The 18,611-nt window shown below is 35.2% G+C and overlaps 1 protein-coding gene across 3 annotated transcripts in view; it reads left to right on the forward strand.

Moving 5' to 3' along the window:
* Positions 1 to 18,611, forward strand: part of Pka-C1 (Protein kinase, cAMP-dependent, catalytic subunit 1) — a 581,879-nt gene that overhangs the window by 28,684 nt on the left and 534,584 nt on the right. The window contains exon 1 of one of the 3 annotated variants that reach the window (XM_085808131.1): positions 16,952 to 17,028. The exons of the other annotated variants lie outside the window; for them this stretch is intronic. The gene's annotated coding sequence lies outside the window, so the exon portion shown is untranslated. Of the gene's footprint in view, positions 1 to 16,951; positions 17,029 to 18,611 lie in introns of those variants that run through there. 3 annotated transcript variants of the gene reach the window in all.

An 18,611-nucleotide genomic window follows, 5' to 3' on the forward strand; every position in this document is an offset into this window, starting at 1 on the left:
AGCACATATCCTTTGATCCCAACGTGACCGTTAACGAAGCAGTTTGGTATCCACGCATCTGTAAGTTTATATTTAGCTTCAGAACTTCAGCAACTGCAAATTTGTGAGTGGTGGAAAACTTTCTAAAGCTTTCAACGCATTATACGAATCTGTATAAGTTATTGAACTTTCTTTGACATAGTTTTGAACCGAATAAAAGCGCATTATATATAGCAGTCAGTTCAGATCTCAAGACTGAGCAAGCGCAATGCAAGCGTATGCCGTACATATGGTCAACTATTATAAACTAGCTTTAAATTGTAATAGACTCACAAGGTCTTCTATTTATTTTTATTTCTCCCTTTTCCCCCTAAAATAATAACATGCTAATAATAAATCTGTTTGAACTACGTTTAAAATTTAATTCCTGTCATATAATTCTTACATAACGCGTATGACGCATATGCTTACATAACTCAAAAAAATCGTTCATCCAATTATAATAATAAAACTGGGAACCAAATTCTGAAATTAACCAACAGGAATAAAGTAAAACCGCAATTGTATTATTCTTAACATAAACCTTCACCTTGGAATCAACGCAATTTTTTCTTCACTTCTCTGTCCAGCTAATATATTGCCGTTTATCTTTCTCACATGAAATACTAGATTGTAATAAATAATATAATGTGAAAAAGCACAAATATAAATTTAAAAGAGAGGCCGCATGCTTTGCCCCACTTTAGATAAGTATGTCTGTTTTAATAATTGTCTGCAATGTCTGTTTTAACAATTGCTTGCAATGTCTGTTTTAACAATTGCTTGCAATGTCTGTTTTAATAATTGTCTGCAAGAATTTAAAAATAAAGTGCTGAATCGGGTATGACTGCAAGTACGTCTTTATGAACTAGCTACAACATGTTCTACGTCATCTATTTGTATTCTATATATTTATCTCCCTCGCGTACTTTTCCTCCTAATTTGCCTTCAGCATGCTATTTAGAAAGTGATGATTTATAGCAATAATAAATTGCATGCAAAAATAGGAAAGTACCTTGTGTACGCAAAAGGAATATTTTTGAAACTAGCAAGCCCTTTGTGACACAATAATGCAATAATATTAGTGTGCTTTTAGGTGTGTTTTTTAATATGCTATGTTTATCGTTTAAGCCGTCTCTTCATAAATAGTATACATCGCGTGTTTTTTCACAAATGAATAGGAAAAGGAGGGGTAATGCAAATAAATACGCTGAGGTGGTTTGACTTTAATGAAAACATTTGTTCGTAAGATTATTTATCACTTAGTTTCATAAAAATACTATACATTTTAATTTAGATATTCCACAAATGCTTCACTAAACAATAGCATTAAAATAACATAATAATATTAGCATAATGAAATATTATTCAAATTAACGGCATTTTTGTAGAGCTATTAGTTTTTTTTTACGAGGCGGTTGGTTAGCTTGAGAAATCAGCTATGCCCTCTCCAGGCTTCGAATCTTACGATGTTAGCCGGACGTGTTATCAATTACACCACAAGAGCATTTGGTAGGGAAGACGAAAATTTTTTATATTATTTCCTTCTTAAGGAGCAATTGGCGAGAAAGAAATGAGATCCAGTTGGCCAAATTTAAGTGGGCCCGGATTATCGTCGTTGATATTTACATCAGCGCAAATTTAGAACTTTCTTAGAATTTTTAGAACGAGAAACGGGAGAAAATCAATTAGCCCTCAATTAGCCAACCGGAAATTAAACCATGGATTTTCCAGTTTATGCCAGAAGGCACTGTAGATGTATTAAGTTTCTTTCCGAAGCCAGAAACAGGAAAAGTCGGATGTGCTCTTCACGGGATTCGAAATGCGGATTTTCCGATTATCAACCTGACGTACTAACCGTTATGCCACGAGAACACGCAGTCGGAAAGGCAAAAATTCCTTATAGCTTACCTAAGTGCTCGATAAGCTATATGAATCAGATTAGCTATCACGGTGCATAATGCAAACAAGAAGTGTTTTTGAACATTTGTCTTTTAGTGAAAGTCAAAAATGTTTCTACACGTTTTTAAATGAAAAGGCCCACCTTTTTCAGTTAACAATTAAATTACCTCTCTTACATAGATAATATATATATATATTTATCTAAAATTATCCTCAGTACTGAAGAAAATTTACCATTACTAGCTTGAAGTATCAAGAGTATTGATATTTGCATAACATGTTAGAAAAATCAAGGAGATGGGCATTTCTTACTGCTAAAGAAATTCTGTTAGGGTTTTCGCCAACATGCAAATCAGAATGGTTCGGCAGAGAGGTTACAAAAACACGCAGATGTTTCTTGATAGATGGTTGATTTCAATAGCTGATAAACGTTGATATCAAAGTTTAATCTTGCATTTTAAATAACAGCAGACTTTGTTTATTTTAAATGACCTTTCTTAACATCGAATTACGAGGTTAAATTTAAACAAACTTGAGAATTGCTGTTCCGTCTTTCTGAAATTATGATAAAAAGAAATACTTCATGTAATATAGATCTGAATGTTTTCTAAGTGCATGATGTCTCTAAACATACAAATATAAATGGAGTATGTAATTTTAAATAGGGCAAAACAAACTAGAGATATTTGTCTATAGGGAAATATGCTTTACTTTGTAGTATAAGGAAATATTTAGAAACTGCAATGAACTGTCGTTTTTTGCAGCTTCCGCCACTCAGCGACTGTTTGGCGCCTAACCACAGAAAATTTACACTTCAGAATGTGTAAACTGAGAATTGACTTAAAATTGACTCAAAAATCTCGTAACATCTGGGCCTATATTGAGTTTTTGCCATCGACTAATGGCAGATCAGAAAACATCAGAGTAGTTAGTATCAATAGCATAATAGGTTTCATTAAAAAATAGCTGTATTTCGCAGCTCTCTAAAATGCCCTCTGCAAAACAGATTTCATTCGAAAAAAATAGCTGTAAGATGTATTTCGCAGCTGTCTTAAATTCCCTCTGCAAAATTCTTCTATTCATTCAAGAGACAAATCTTTCATTTTTCTTCTAATTATAACAATCCACAGTGTTTAAACTAAATAAGAAAATCCTTTTATAGCAGCGCTTCTTAACCTTTTTTTTTTTTTTTTTTTAATTCACGACCCTTTTTATCGTTGAGATTTTTCGCGACCCAGATAAATGTAGAATAAAGATATAAAATTAAATACTTTTAATAAATAATTTATTTCTTCGGTAAAAAGTGAACTCGAATATTAGTAGTATTAGAATTTGTTTGAAGCATTTAAAAGTTAAAGAAAGATGATCTCGTTTTAATGAGACGGTTGTGCTTTAATTTTGCTGCGTAACAGATTAAATTTTGGCCCAATATTTGACACTGTTAGACGTAAAACACCTTCAACATTTTTTAGCATTGAACAATATTTTTACCTAATAAGAGTTACAGCTGAATAAGTTATTTCACATATGTATGTGCTGCTAGATGGCAGAACATTTAATGCTAATTCAGAAATTGCTAGAAATTCAGTTCTAGCTCCGATATCAATTCAGCCTAGGATTTTTGTGGAAACTCAAGTTTTAAAAGTTTGGATCACTTGCTACCTCAACAAATTTCTTTTGGACTTTATATGGAAAATGATTAATTTCATTAATGTCATTTAATGTAATTTCTTTATAAGGCTCGTTAATATACTAATTCCTTTAAATTAATGTACCTGAATTACGTTTTTGCGACTCCATCATTTCGCTCTATGATCCCATTCGTATTCGAGACCTACATTATAAAGACATTAGGTTATTTTAGGCAGGAAATGTGAAAAATATGCAATGCCCTTGCCGGGACTCGAAACTGGACCTTTCGAATACGCGCCGAGTGTGCTACAGATACACCACGAAGGCATGCAGAAATGAGGGAGAAAATACCTTATAACTTTTTAATAGAATACATTTTAAGTTTCAATATTCTAAAGCAGAGCTTTAGAGCCAGAAATTTAAAATGATTTATTTATTGAGTTCTCCTGTTAAATATAATATATAAATTGTGTATTACCCTTAAGAAATCTTCTTTAAAACGTTCAAAGCCCTGTGATAGGTTGGTTCTAGGTTCTTAACGCATTTAAATAAATATTTTTTTGCCCTTTTTTTTTTTTTTTTGAATTATTCGAGAAACATTCCTAATGACTCATACCGATAGAAAAAAAAATATTTATTTTTACAAATGCCAAACATCAGCGCTGAAGCCATTGGTTCACAGTCTCTCCAATACTTTTTTAAAATGTCCTCATACCGAGAAAGTGCAATAGAATTATTTAAATGTTTAAAAATCCTAGGCTGAATGGATTCACACAAAATACACTTTGGGGAATCCACCACTCCATTTCTGGTGAGGTGGTCTCGCAAACAATCATGTCCGGTCAGACATCTAAATAGAGCTACCACTGTCTTTCTTGGACAACTGGGAATGAATGTTGTCTTCTCTCCCAGAATCCTCTATCTCTTATCCATAGCACGTTGCATCATATCCTGTTTAAGAATTTTCTTAACAGTCAAGTTAACAAACAATTTAGTCATATGAAAGGAAACCTGTCGATTAATACGTTGCATTATCAAAGCTCCATTCTTAGGCAAGGTATGACTTTTTTCGTTTCCCATAATTCCATAATGAGTTAGAATCTATTGGAAAGAAATTCTGTGTGTCAGTTCCTTAAGCAAAGGCCTACAGTTTAAAATTCTTTGGGAACTATTTTGATTATTCAGATGGGATTGAAGTGCACGTCTGGAATCTGATAATATGACTGCCTTTACAAAAGAGGGGCTACAGTTGTTAAATAGCCACACCATTAGCTTCGATTTCCCCATCAAAGGCAGTAGTATAAAGACCCATTGGTAAGTCGAAACTAAAACGCTCGCTATGGACACCTACCTGCTCCAGCATCGCGCGCCCTCTCTAACATAGAGCCATCCGAGTAGAAACGCAACAACTCATTTTGAGGATAGCGAACCCCAACAATTGCTTTTGCAATATATCTTACTTGTGTCGCTCATTTCGTTTTTAACAACTCTTTGAATAAGATCAAGATTTATATTCAAACTGAAAAATTCCAATGGACAGTGGGGAGGAGGTAAAATTAGATAATCTCGGCTCAATTCCAAAGCATCATATTCTCTCTGAGTAGCGTGGATGAAGCCAGTTTGTTTTAAGATTTCTAGAAATTTCATTATTATAATTCCTCCAAAAAGGGTTGCCGTGCAAACGCACCAGTTTCTAGTAATAGGATCGTGTTTCTCTTAATACAATCATGAATAGGCTCCAGACCGGTTAAAAGCTACATTTGCCAAAACAGGAGTAGATCTCACTGCCCCAGTAATCATGCGTAACGCTTGGTTTTGGAAGACTTCGAGGATCTAGTCTACATTCTCCGGAACCGCGATGAGAATCTCAGTATAATAACCAATAATTGGTTGAACGGCGTAATTTGTAAGTAGTCATCAGTGTCTCGCTGTCACAACCCCACCTTGAGCTAGCCAGACGTTTTAAGACAGACTGCCTTTATTTTTCAAATGTTCCGCATGCTTCCTTCAATTTAAGCGTGGATTGAGGATGCAACCCAAATATTTAGTCGAATCATTATGTTGACAATTTACATCCTTATATGTCAACTTCGGGGCAAAAGGCTGTGTGTTCAGAGTGAAGAACTGGCAGGTGCTCTTATCCGGAGTTACTGTCATACCAATTTTTAGACACCAATACTCCAGCTCTTTCAGAGCACTATTAAGAGTCACATTTAAACTATATTACTTTTTTTAGAAGCACTGCTCCAGATAACCAAATCATCACCAAAAAGGCCAGAATCCAACCACGGTGCCAAAGTGTTCAGTAAATCGTTAATAAAAACATTAAAAAGAATTAGGCTGATGACTGTTACCTTCGGGAGGCCAGTTTCAGTCTGTCTAAATCTATAAATGTCACAGCCATATCTAACAGCATAAAAACGTTGTGATAAAAAGTTCCTAATCCATAAAAACATCCTGCCATTTATTCAGAAATTCTTTAATTCCTGAATAGTACGTAGTCTCCATACTTTATCATAAGCTGATTCAAAGTCTATAAATGTTGCCAGGACAGACAAGCGATTGTCTAAAGAATCCTTAATGGCTTGACTAACATAAGATACATGTTAGACAGTGGAATGATATTGTCTGAATCCAGCTTGTTTAGGAGACAAAAGACTGTCACTATCCAGAAACTAAGACTGGAACAGCGATTCTCAACCAGTGATACGCAAGGGAAATGTAGGTGGTACGCAAAGAAACAAAGTATTTTTAACTATTAAATTCAAATAAATTTATGCGGTCTGAGCTTTGTTCAAGGTCAATAGCCGCTCATCGGTTTTAGCAAAGTAATCCGTTTTTATTTTCTCAAATATTCTTATAGACGTAGACATAACACAATGTGTCATAAAGGATGTTTTTAAAAGGAGTAATAGAAATGGATGTTGTATTTAATAGGAAATAAATATAAGTTCCTCTAAAAAGATAATCGTATCTTATAATTTATGTCAATTTACTGTCTCTAACAACAGGTAATTTGTTTTCTTGTTGCGTTGTATTCCTTACTTTTCTACGCGATTTAAGAATATTGTGGTTTGTTTCTGAAGAACTCGTAATATATTGTGCATTTAAATATTTGTGAAAAAATAATAAAACAAACCTTGATTTTCAATTTATTTACAAATTTAAAAACTTTAGCACCGTCTTTACGGTACTCTATTATTAAAACAATTAACTCTTGTGCTTTGCTAAATTGATTTCTAAACGGAGAACTCCAATACTCTTCCTTCAATTTCTGACATCTTCCGGGTTGTTAGAATTTTCAGCCTTCGTAAGGGCCTGAATGGCCTTAAGAGTAAGCTGATCATTCCAAAAGGGTTTTAAGTTGTATTGTTTACCTCTAGGTATCCAACGCTTAACACTGTTGAAATGGTCTTGCAAAAATACGGCAAGGAGGAATCTACGTTTTTTTTTCTATAACTAGTTAGTCTGCTTAAAAGAACCTCCAATATACCCCGGTAAGCCTATAAGGTATTTCTCCCCACCTTCTTAGCATGCCTTTGTGGTGCAGTGGTCAGCATGCTCGACGCGAATTCGAGAGGTCCGTGGTTCGAGTCCCGGCGAGAGGATTGCGCATTTCTTCAGTTTTCTGCTTCCAAAAAATACCTAATGTCTCTACAAGCCTTCCAGTTGGCCTTCCTAACATTCAACCTATTCTTAAAATAATATTGTTTATAGGTTTTCCCCTTAACATGAAGTAACAATAATGCGACGGCCAGAGCCAAGATCATAAATTATTTCTCTGTTCGCCTCATCTGCTGCATCGATTGAAGCCAAAGTTAAATCAGGGTTAGTACTACTTCCATTATGGTGGAGGTAAGTAGGAGTGCTAGAATTTTTGTAGATCAGTTCTAGAGTATAAGAAGTTCTCCATAGCTCTTCCTGCACTGTTTGTGTCTCTATAATTGCAGCGTAAACTATGAGCATTTAAATGTCCACATAAAATTATTTTATTAAAAAATTGAATGTTATCAAAATTTAACCGAGAATCGGCTGGTGGGCTATAACAGTTAAAAATTTCTAACTTATTTTGATAAATCCAAGTTTGATCCAAATTTGACAATCTTAACTCCACTATCGGACGAAAAGTCACTAATGATTTCAAACGTAGAAGTTAAAATGTTCTTAATACCAACTAAAATACCATTAGCATTACACCTAGTTTTAGGTAATAGTTTCAAGTAAAAACCAGGAAAGTTATATTTAGTTAAATCATTATAATCAAAGTTAGTTTCGTTTAAAAAAGCATCATAAACATAAAAATATCAATGTCATGTGACCCTAAGATAGTCCGGAGTCGTTCGTATTTCCTGAAAAATTCCACCGGCATTCCATTGAAGAATTCCCAACCATTGAATGTCCTTAAAAGGACAATTTGTATCATTTTTTTAAAGATATCATCAAAAAACTACAAGAGATCGGTAATGCTGTAGCAGATTTAACAATAGCCAGGGTGCAGCACGATGTGAACTGCTAAGTTAAACCCTAACAAAAAAAAAACAATCATAAATAAATTTTATTTTCTATCTACGCTTTGACTGGGATATCCACATTCTTTGCAAATTCCTGTGAAATCCAATTACGATAACATTGTGCAAGCACAGTTGTCCCTATTTTATATTCCTTTCTTACCCTTATCTCTTTATTGTTATTCCTGTTTTTTAAAATTTTTTGAATAGTTATTTCTTTTATTTTATCTTCTTATTATTATTAACGGCTACAGGCAGTTTAATCTGTCGATACAGAGCTCTCGGTAGAAATGTGAAAAGATTAAATTTTGTCGTCCTCTTGGGCAACATTAATGTGTTACAGTCGAGAAATGGATAGGCATGGGTTAATTTTCGAAAGTTATCATTGTTTTCTTAGTGTGTTATCTGAAAATATTACTGCGGTAAATATTACGAAATAAAATTCCTTCGTAACATCATGATAGAAACATGGAACTTTCATCTGAAGCATCAGTGACTGAAGTGATTAAGATTTTTTGTATGATAATGCTTTGTTTCGTGCTTTATTCCCAGGTGAGCCTGAAAGCTCCTTAGAGGTGTTACAGTATTGGTTATGAGTAACGGAAATAAGAGCTAGATCTTTTTGAAAGCTTTTCTGTGAAAAAGGAATTTTCAAGAAAAAATAATCTTCACTAGCTTTCTCTAACTAAAGATCTCAATAATGCTTATTAGTTAAGAAAAATAACTGTTTGCAGTTTAATAGTAAAATATGAAAAGTTTAACTAGTAGTTTTATCGCTGACTACAGTTTCGTTGGATGAAAAGCTGATGAAACCGAAGTCAGCGACAAAATGTTTGGTTATTTTTGCTAATTATCACTTATTTGCCAATTGTTAAACTTCTTCATGTTTTACTAATATTTATTGCTTCCAATACGTTTAAGAAATATTTGAAAAAATTTTTATTATTCGCACTATACAGAAGTTCGGAATCTCTAGAAAAGTTTTCCAATGCAATGGGTTTCTTTACATCTGATTTTCTATATTGCAAGTTATAAATTTTTAACTAAGACATTAAACTGTTATATATTATTTCATCTCAACATTTCCTAGACCTCCATAGGCTTTTTGTGTAACCTAAACAATTTGTCATTGATTAATTCTAGCTTGTTTTAGAAGTAGTAGAAGTAGGGTAATCGAAATTTATATTTTTATTCAAACAATTTTTCCTTGTTTCAGTTTGAAGAATTTAAACTTCAAATTTGATATTTGAGTCTTAGGTGTAGATAAAATTTCAAATGTTCTCTTGTCATAGTTTACAAAGGTTCATAAATCAAACTACAGCCAGGTATTTTGCATTTCGATACTATTATATGAATAAAGTAAAATGTTAGGTGACTTCACAGAAACATTAATAAACCTAATTTTCATTTTTGTTTACCATTGTCATTCAACCGGATTAGTTGTTTATGATGAGCTTTTGGTTTCAACAAATTTCAAACTAAATTTAACTTCCAAGCAAAGACAGCAAAACTGTAAAATGCAAATAAAGTCTAACCAACCAGAAGTTACAAAATGAAGGCAAGATTTAATGCATTGGCTCTGCAAAAACATTCAATTCTTTGGAGTTATCTCGATTTTCCATCACTATTCTAGTTTGAAAAGCAAGGTAGACTACTTTATCGTTATCTGATAACTCACAGTCAAGTAGTTCATTAAAAATTCCTTAAACAATAGTTAGTAACATTAACAAATTTCCTGCTGCAAAATCACGCTAGCATAAACGCTAATTCAGCATTGAACATTTCCGAGAGCTTTTGCTCTTCCATTTGTTTTAAGCTAATCTTTCTCCTGCAGAGAATTGATGTTTTCTAGAAATAGGGGAAAAATTTTTTTTTTAATTTATCAAAATTGTTAACAGTTAGTTAAATAAACAAAACATACAACAAAATGCTTATACGTAAATATAAAAGCTAGGTTATATTAATTCATTGCATATTTTATAGCTGTGTAACGTCTAGTATTCTTAGCATAATCTAACTTGATAATAGACTATGTACGAAATTATCCTTAAGTACGACAAAGTCCAGAGAAAGGATTGAAAGTTTAGTAACTCAACATATTCACAGATTACACCGACACGTGCTTACAAAAGCGAACACTTTTGAGTTAACTCAAAAAGTAACAAGTAACTTAGAATATAATTAAGTTAGCCTAAAGGGCTTTTCACAAGTCACTTAGAGCCCGGGCAGGCTCTGACTCTTAAAAGTCGGTGTACACAAGTTAATGGATATAAATACTCAACGCCACAGATCGGTAGTAAATCAAAGATATCAGCGTCGCCTTCAGGTAAGCAAAACAGGCTCTCTGTCTTTCTCTCTCCCTCTCAAAATTTACCTTTCGAAGCATACCCTTAAATACTAACTTCTTTCTACCTCATTTAAATACACGCACGCTAATTCTTTTACATTCTATCGAGAAAGCGTGGGTTGAAAGAAAGTAATAGGAAAGTTGCTTTAATATAAAATTAACTCTTAAAAAAAACTTAAATAAGTCCCCACAGTTGTAATAAATAATATGAAACATCAGGTAATTTCATTTGAAAGACGAAATTTGTAGATGCAAAATGTCTTTTTTCTTAAACATTCAATAGCACATTCGTATCAGCAAATTAAATAATATGCTACCTGGAATGATTTTACTACCTGTAAGAAACATATGCCACGAAGATAACAACAATATACAAAGGCGTAATAAAGAGATAACAAAAGTGTGGGTTCACTTGACCTAAACAAAACAAAAACGGACAACGAATATCCATCGCGAAACCAGTGTGTCTCGTATGCCTAACTGGCGGTTGTGAAAAGATTTAATACGATGTATGGTTGCCATGAACAGCTAGCTACACGTGCTGCTGATAAGCCTGTCCCACAGATTTCCTAGGATGAGCAAATTTTTAAGTTATTCGGTGGTTCGTAATGGAGATTTTGATGGGACGCCTCAAATATTTTAGGAGGATCTAAATCCGGTGAAGAGGCTAAGCGTTCTAGACTTATATCCTTGGATATCAGACACTGGGCAACCAATCTATACCTATGATTAGCATGTCTGTGTAGCTTTCATATAATCCATTAACAAGTATCTAAAGTCATATTCCTTAGAAAAGAGAGCGCTTTATGTCTGAAAAGAGATGCATTGATCAAACACTGATACAGGAGTACTTCTCTATAAATTTAGCAGTTATATTATAGCAATTCAACTCACGCAGGTTCTAGGTGACCTTGTGATGTTACCCTTCCAAACGGAGATTAGTACTTCCCCTTGACTCAAGAGTCGCTTTCTGAATAGGCCATAGTCTCACTGCTCCATACTATTCATAGCCACTCTGAGTGCATTAAGAAAATGGGTACTGAGGACCGCTTTGAGTGGAGTTTGATTTCGTGCAAGCATCGATTAATCGTTCATCTGGATATGGTGAGCACTGAGCGGCTAACAGTTCTATAACCAATACACTTGTTGTGCTGATGTGTCATTGAGTGCATACTGATCCTGTCCTCTTGTTGTGGCATATAGATAACTTTGAACATATTTCTTTCAATATTTTCAACATTTGAAATCGTTCCCTAAACTTACTTATGATGCTTGTTATTATACAGAATTCCTGAAACATTTGTTATTTGTCAAGCCTATATTTTTCTGTTGATATTACAGTGCATAGTACACGGTGTCCCTCTCGAAAGGGGCCTCAGGAAAAGTGTGATAAAAATAATATAACAAATGGAACAAAAACCAAATTTTTACATGACATGCCTTTATGCTTGAAAAATGAAAGTATATTACAAGAGGTTCTGGAAGTGACCTTTCCCCAGCTGTATACACAGTTCAACGCGGCGCTGCAAGGTCGCGTATGTTGTTGCCACAGTACTGGGCGTCACTACCTGGATTTCACGGTGGATGATCTGACGTAAGTCGTCGACGTGGCAAGATTGTAAATCTGTGAAATGTGCCACTAGTGTGGTCACCAATGGGTGTTGGTCTCAAGTTTCATGGCTTATTGTTCGTTACTGTTCGTGGCTTACCATGTTCCGTGCTACTTGTTTCTTCCGGTGATGTTTAATTCTGACGATGTATCGATATTTGTGGAAGAGCGCGTGTTTTCTTGTGAAAGAGTATTGGATAAATGGATCTTTACGGCATCTCAGCGACTGTTTTTGGAACGTCGTTCCGGTGGTCAACATAAACAATCTAAACACTATATTCAAGGCCTGATGAAGAAACTGAAGACAAAAAAAAAAAAAAAAAAAAAAACATTGTTAGATCAGCACATCGAGAGGGGCGCTCTTTGTTATTTGAAGAAAGTGTAGTTGATCTACACTATTGTGCAAAAATTAAGGACGAGACGGTTTCTTCAATATAACTTTGTACAAAAGCTTTCCAAATCAACACATTTAATACCGTAAGATCCCAAATACGTAAGGACATGAGTAATGTAAGCAACACTTACTAAAAGAGAAATCAGAGGAATAAAAAGAAGCTGTATTGAAAAAGTAGCATGGAGCGCAATGCGACTGAAGGCCGAAACATCCCTGTGATGGGTGTCCAGCAAGAAACATCCGGTCTTTAATAGGGGATATGATCTCCCCTGACTGCTAGGCAGGTTTCACAGCGTCTGCCCATGCTGAGAATGAGGGTGTCAATGAGTTGTTGAGGCATTGCTGCCCATTCGCCTTACAGCGCCAATCGAAGCTCCGGAATCGTTACTGGTGGTAAGGTACGAGCTGCCAAGCGTCTGCCTAGAAACTCCCATACATGCTCGATGGTATTGAGATCCGGAGATCGTGCCGGCCAATCCATACGTTCAATATCCTCACTCCCTAAGAGCTGTTCGGCAGCTGCTGTGCGATGACATGGTGCATTGTCGTCCATGAAAAGGAACTGCGGACCCATAGCGCCTCTAAAAAGACGCACATATGGAAGAAGAATCTCGTTACAATAACGGGTCCCGTTGACTGAACCTGCTTCGAAGATGTGAAGATCTGTACGACTACCAAGCATGATGCCTCCCCAAACGAGAACACCGCCACCTCCATACCTGTCCCTTTCAATGATGTTCGAGGGATGATTGCGGCTTCCTCGCTCTCTCCAGATGAGTATGCGATGAGAATCGCTACTCAGACTGAATCTGCTCTCATCTGTAAAGAGTACTCGTCCCCAAACATTGTCTCTCCAGTTCCGGTGTTCCCGGCACCACAGAGAACGCCTTCTCCGATGGGCAGGCGTTAGAGGTACACACCGTACAGGGCGTCGTGCAAACAGACAACCACCGTGCAGTCTTCTGGCCACGGTAAAACGCGATATCGGTCGTCCAGTCGCCTGTGTCGTGTGTCTAGCGATTTCTCCCGCTGTCTGCCGCCTGTTTCTTCTGGCCTGTAAGGCAATATACCGGTCATCTGTGGTTCCTCGTGGACGACTACTACTAATCCCCCGGATAGCTGTTCCTGTAGTTTGAAATTGTCTCCAAGGTCGTGAAACGATGCTGTGAGCAATTCCGAACTCTGCAGCCACACTTGTCACACTGCGGCCTTCCTCCAACTTCCCAATGATTCGACCTCGGGTAAAAGCATCCCGATGTCGTCTAACAGATTGATTATTCGCCATTTCTCGCTGAGGCAGCAACTCGGTGTGATTTTAACTGCTATACGGCATGCAATCTCTTTGCCAGAAATACTGATCTTACACCGACAACATGCTTTATACTACTCAGACACTCCCCCATTACGTCTACCTGCATATCTGCGCATGTGCTACCGTACATCACCTTACTTAATCTCCTGATTGGTCTTTCTGTCCGCTCTGCTTCTTCGTTCAGCTGATATGCTTATTTTTCGACTTCGTCCTTAATTTTTGCACACCAGTGTAAATCCGATTATCGCAGGAATCTGGATTATCGTGCAGCATATGTCACAGAGCTGCTAAAAAGGCAGGCCTGTATCCTTACAATTTACACTTGTTCATAAACTGATACAGCGATTTATCGCTGAAATAAATGGCCTTTCAGCGATTCAGCATTTCAGTCTTTCATCGATAAATCGCTGAAAGGCTAGGAATATTGCAGTATAGGTGGTATAATTCTGAAATGTGGTTCCAGTTGTTAGGATACGTAAACTCACAAAACACGCGTTTATGGAGTAGTGAAAACCAGCATGCAGTCGTCGAAGACCACCTTCATTCACAGAAAGTGGACGTGTTTTGAGCATTATCGCAGCGAATCGTCGGACATCATCGGACCATTTTTAGATACTACCGTAACCAGTGAAGTTTATCAGGTATTGACTTCATGAATTTAGGAATTTGTAAACCACTTGTATGATGAGGAACTGAGACTTAGCTGGTCAGCAAGATGCAACATGCTTCACATCTATAGCGAGTATGGCGGGACGATGAAATCATTTTTTCCTACCAGAGAGATTTCCAAATGATTATGGCCCCAGAGGTAACCACACGCGACCCCCTTGGCTTTTTTCTGTAGGGTCACCTTAAAGTTAATGTGTACAAACACAAACTACGCACCATAGACGGGTTATATCAGAACATCCACCGTGAAATCCAAGCAGTGACGCCCAGTACTCTAGCAGCAACATACGGGAACATGCAGTGTCGTGTTGAACTATGTATACAGGTGGAGGGAGGTCACTTCCAGTACCTATTGTAGTGTACTTTCATTTCTCAAACATAAAAGTATGTCATGTAAAAGTTTGATTTTTTTCCCTTTTGTTACAAAAATTTTTATCGCATTTTTTCCTTTCGAGTGGGTCATCCTATAGCAGCGGTATGTGGATATTTGTATTGTATTTGCTGTTTAATAATAGCCTTTTGGGATGATAAAAAGGCAGTACAAAGTTTTTAAATAAAAAAATTGTAATGAGTTCTGTAAACCTGATTACTCGAGCTGATTTAAACATGCGTTAAAGAAATTCTTTTATCAGTAACTTTTAAAAACTCTCACTATTCCTTTCAAGCGTGACATCTGGCGTCATTAAATGCTTTCTTTTTCAATATAGGAATGGAAAGTGACAAATTCCATATCTGATAGCCATAAGCGTAAATTTCGTTCTTGTTACTGAAGAATGAGAGACGTTGTTTATTACTCCCAATATTTGATAGTCATCGATTAGAGTTCGTATTAGAATTGAAGCTAATTATACCTGATATCTTTTCATAATACAGTTTGTTCTGCAATTTAATTTGAGCCGTTTCAAAAAGCGTTTATTATTTAAACATTGCCTTTGATTAGCTGCATTTCTGCCTTTGCTTGAGGAAGGGTAAAGAAATCAATTAAATGGTATACGGGTTTATTGTGAATTCATCCCCATACAAACCTGTTCTATCTTTAACTGGAATCAAATACATGTATATTGTACCATTTGTTGATACGCTAGAAATATTTATACCAATGAGTAGTTTTAAAATTTTGGTACAATATTTACATGGTAGTTATATATATATGCATATATATATATGTATATATACATATATATATCCTTACACACACACACACACACACACATATATATGTATATATATATATATATATATATACATAATTTTAGTGATTGGTTTCATACGTTTTTCCTTTTTTTATTAAATTTTTTCTGAAATGTTTCCTTAAACTTTCTCAAAGGACCTATGGAATCATTTTAGAAACATTGAGTCCTAAAACAAAAATCTAAATGTGGGTAATAATTAACTATCTAAAACCATGTTATATTTAAAATAAACATTAAATTCATCTGGAAAGTCTTTTATTTTACGAATGGGTTGCAATGTTAGAAAAATTGTCTTTAAAGCTTTTCAGAAGAGATAATATTATTTCCCAATGAATATGTTCTAACTCATCATTTAAGTATATAACTGCCGCTGTTTCCATTTTTTAGTAAACATATTACATTATAATGACAATGATAGCATTTTCATAACCATAACTTTTAAAACAAAGTATGAGCAAAACTGCCAAAAAAATTAAAAAGTTAAGGAAATGACTGCCAAACAAGTATTTATTGATTTAATTTTTACCATGTACACTTTAAAAAAATGAGCTTTCTTAAAAAAAATTTGTAATTTCCATTTGTTAATAGAATTCATTTCATCAGGTCCTTGCATATTTCAAAGCTATTTCTGTAACTGAAGTTTAATCCCCTCCCAAGGATGACACATTTGCCTGAAAATATTGAAGGCTACTTTTCAGAATATATCTATTGATTCACTTACAGGTTTCCTGAGGTGTCTCTGATTATTTTGCGGTGAGATTTGAGAAAGAAAGTAAAGATTTCAATTCGGCCTCAAATAGAAAGTTTACTTGGTCTGTGGAGGCCGCAGTAGACATGATAGCTGAATACTGGTAGTTTGCCCTTCTTTCATTTTATTATATAACTAATATATATTGAATTATATTTGTCTCAAATATATCTATTTAAAATCATTATTGATTTGTTAGTAAATAAGCACTCAAATATGTCATTTATCAAATTAAAACTTAATTGATAATTTTTTAGTTAATCTTCGAATATAGGTTTCAGAATCGAATAATTATGCAAAAAACAGAATAATTTAAAAAAAACAATTACATATTACAATTCCAAAATTAAGTTGAATTTTTAAATCTTGTAGGTGGAGCATTAATTAATAATTAAATCATTATTTTAATTTTAACTAAAAACAAACAAATTATTAAATTTTCTAAGTTGGAGAGAAAATTTCACTAGCGAAGCAAAACTTGAGCATAAATAAGGTTAACCTAGTTTATTTCTCTTATTTATTAAACTTTTCTTCGAAGCATAAATAAAAATACATATTTTTATGTATAAATAATTATAAACTTCTTTATCCTTACCGCAGCTTGACACTTGATGGCGGCTCGATTCTGAAGAGGTTTGTAGAGTTGAAAGAGAAATTACTAGAGTTATCTTCATCTCGAACTGTAGATGCTCATGTGTCAGTTGAGTTCTTTAATTATAAATTTTGTTATGTAGAGAAATTATCTGATAGCGTTGTAAAAACTATGTGAATGATTTTATGATTTATGGAAATTTAAATTTTATTTAGATTCTGAATTATTTAATTTAAGGCTTTAATTTTGGGGAGAAATAGATGCTTCGGGAAATATTATTTAGTATAAATGAATATTATTTATTTTCTTTTATTTGCAAATCTTGTACAAACTTTTATTCATTGTGAAAGAAGCAGGGAAAGGGAGGCAATTTTCGCCAAGTCATGATTTCGCGCGCTTTAGAATGTTCGAGAAAGAATTTTCATTGTTAGTTGACCTTAAGAGAGGAAAGTACGTGACGGAAAGGTCAAAAGTTGCTACTTGTCTTTCAATGTAAGTCATTCAGGTTTTTGGCGATTGAGGGTCCGGTTGTTGGCTAAGTGAAGAAGGGCGCGCATGCGCGATCACCCTTTTTTCCGCATTCTGGAGTTGAAAACGAAGATTTTGCCATAATTAAGGGGGCGATAAGTGAAGCCATAGTGGGAGCCCGTTTGGTGAAGGAGAAGAAGGAAATTTGAGTTGGACACACTTTACTTTTGGCTGACTCTCTGACTGACTCGCTGATTTTTGGGCTTGCTGGACAAAATGTAAGTGACTCCGAGAGGTGTTTTCCGGCGGGGAGCGGCAAATATGCTCCCCGGCCGCGTTTGGTTAAGAGGCGAGACACACTTACTCTTGACCGGAGAAAGGAAAAGATTTAGTCGGCATCGAGCAGTGCTTCCGGCGGGGAGCGGCAATTATGCTCCCCGGCCGCGGGTTTTCTCAAAAATGCGAAGAAAAAAAAAACTGTTGAGCGAATAACAAAAAAATTAACAGAGACTTGGGTCTCTATCTGTATCGGCCAAAGTCAGGACGATGTCCTCTGAACTCCGACTTGAAAACAGAAGGAATTATGTCACCTTAGTCAACTGCAAGCCTGCGTTAGCCGTTCTCTAAAATGCCGAGCTTAATTGTCTACGTTTTCCTTGGTGGAGCTTAGAGTCTGGGCAGACAGCCGTGCGGTGTAAGCTGTTCTCTTGCTTCCAGTGGGAATAATTTTCTTCTATGGAAAACAGTAGCAGGCGTAAGATTTGACGGTATAGCTGATGTAATTTATTGTCGTGCCGTTCGAGTCTCTGTCTTGCGGATTTGCCAAGTGACGTAAGGATAGAGCTAAGATTATGAGCTCTCCTCCACTTCAAGATGTCCACTACAGATAAGTTTTTTTTTTTTTTTTTTTTTTTTTGTGTGTGTTTATTCGATCCTCTCACGTGAAGTAAATATAACATTGGTGCCGTGACCTCTGCTTAGTGAAGGATCGAATCGGTAACTCATTTTTTGAATTTATTTATTTCGTATAACTTACTGTTTTAAGAAGGTGTTAAATTTTAGGTGCTAGGATTAATTAGAGTTTTTGATTTGTGTTTGCTTATTTGTTAATACGAGAGTGATAAAGTTTGAAAATGTGTGTGAATTTCAGGAATTTTGGACTTTAACGTTAGGCACACAGAATTGAACTTTAAAGTTAGGAAAAATATATATTTTTAAT

This window comes from Stegodyphus dumicola, chromosome X1, assembly GCF_044657685.1.
Source record: "Stegodyphus dumicola isolate Sdum_Otavi_A_Nest chromosome X1, ASM4465768v1".
Taxonomy (NCBI): domain Eukaryota; kingdom Metazoa; phylum Arthropoda; class Arachnida; order Araneae; family Eresidae; genus Stegodyphus; species Stegodyphus dumicola.